The sequence below is a fragment of the Macaca fascicularis genome, chromosome 18 (assembly GCF_037993035.2).
Source record: "Macaca fascicularis isolate 582-1 chromosome 18, T2T-MFA8v1.1".
NCBI lineage: Eukaryota > Metazoa > Chordata > Mammalia > Primates > Cercopithecidae > Macaca > Macaca fascicularis.
In genome coordinates this window covers 77024465-77026003 of record NC_088392.1, presented here as the reverse complement: position 1 = coordinate 77026003, position 1539 = coordinate 77024465, and positions in this window count along the sequence as shown.

The window sequence follows — 1539 nt, the reverse complement described above, 5'->3', positions numbered from 1 at the left end:
GAGGAGGGGCAGGAAGCGCAGGCGCGGGCGGGGCGGCGGGCCGCGTGGGACCGGAGGCGGGAGGGCGGGCGCCCCCTGCCGGCGGGAGGACCGCGCGCCCGGGCCTCGGCTGGCTGCTGCGCGCGGGGCTTTCCCGCAACCGGCGCTGCTCTTTTCCTGCCTCCTCCCTTCTGCCCGCCCCCGCTTCCCTCCCTCTTCCGTCGGCTCTTCCATCTTTTCTTCCTCTTACCTCTTCCCTTTTCCCCCTTTTCACTCCTCCCTACTCGGCTTTCACTCTGACGCGCATTTATAGTTAACACAAGAAACTTAGTGTCGTTTTAGTCTTAAAATTCTCCGTAGGCAATTTTAAACTAAGTATTTCAGTGCATCATGAAAATAGGTTCAAAATAAGAAAAAGAACCCTGGTTGACAGTGAAAACACTCCCATGCGCACAGTCCCCAAACACCATGCACATGTTTTCGCCCCCACGCACTCGGTGTAGCTGGAACGCTGGGAAGGCCTCCCCCCCAGGCCTGCGCCCCCGGGCCGCCCGCGTTGCGTTCGTGTCTACACACGCGCTCTCGCACAAACACCCCCACACCCTCCATCACGTCTGTTTCCCATTTTCCACGGAAACGCACGAAATCAGTTATTTTTAACTCTGATTGCTGTCTCAGATTCAGAAGTTTTTATGCTGTTTAATTTTTAAATTAAGTAAATGGCATACCCTTTTGGGGGAATAAACGAGTTAAAACTCAAACAGTGCGAGGAGATCGAAACTTTGGGAATTATGGACTCGGGTCGTATGTCTTGCCATTTCTATTTGGAAGGATTTAAGGATACAGAGAATCACTGCTGATTCCTTGCCAGAGATTTGTTTAGCAAATTCCTCAGCTTGAACTTGAGCACCTCAGAACACAGGGTTCTGAATATGATAGGGGCTGGCAGCGTTTGCTGGATGATCACGTTACCCACCAAATTTCAGCTGTACTGTATTTAGAACTAGGTTTAGTAATGCACAGTACATGCGTGTGTTACACAGCAATCCTGATGTGTAAAAATCTAGCGTTTCCCACAGTGTACAGTAGAAGTTTACATCTATGAGAGTATTCTTAACAGTGCAATCACTGTAGGGATCTTTATAATATGAATTCTGAGAATATGTAAAATATGATCCCTCTGTATTATTTGAAACACAGATCCATCACTTACCATCACGGAATTTACTTTCTTTCTTTTTCTTTCATTTTGTTTTGTTTTGCTTTTGAGACAGCCTTGCTCTGTTGCCCAGGCTGGAGTGCAGTGGTGCGATCACAGCTCAGGGCAGCTTGGAACTCCTGGGCCCAAGTGATTCTCCTTCCTCAGCCTCCTGAGCAGCTGAGGCCACAGGCACGTGCCACTACGCCTGGCTAATTTTAAAAATTTTTTGTAGAGATGGGGTCTCGCTGTGTTAACCAGGCTAGTCAACAGTGTGAGACCCTAAACTGGCCTCAAGTGATCCTCCCACCTCAGCCTCCCAAAGTGCTGTGATTATAGGCATGAGCCACTGTGCCCCGCCG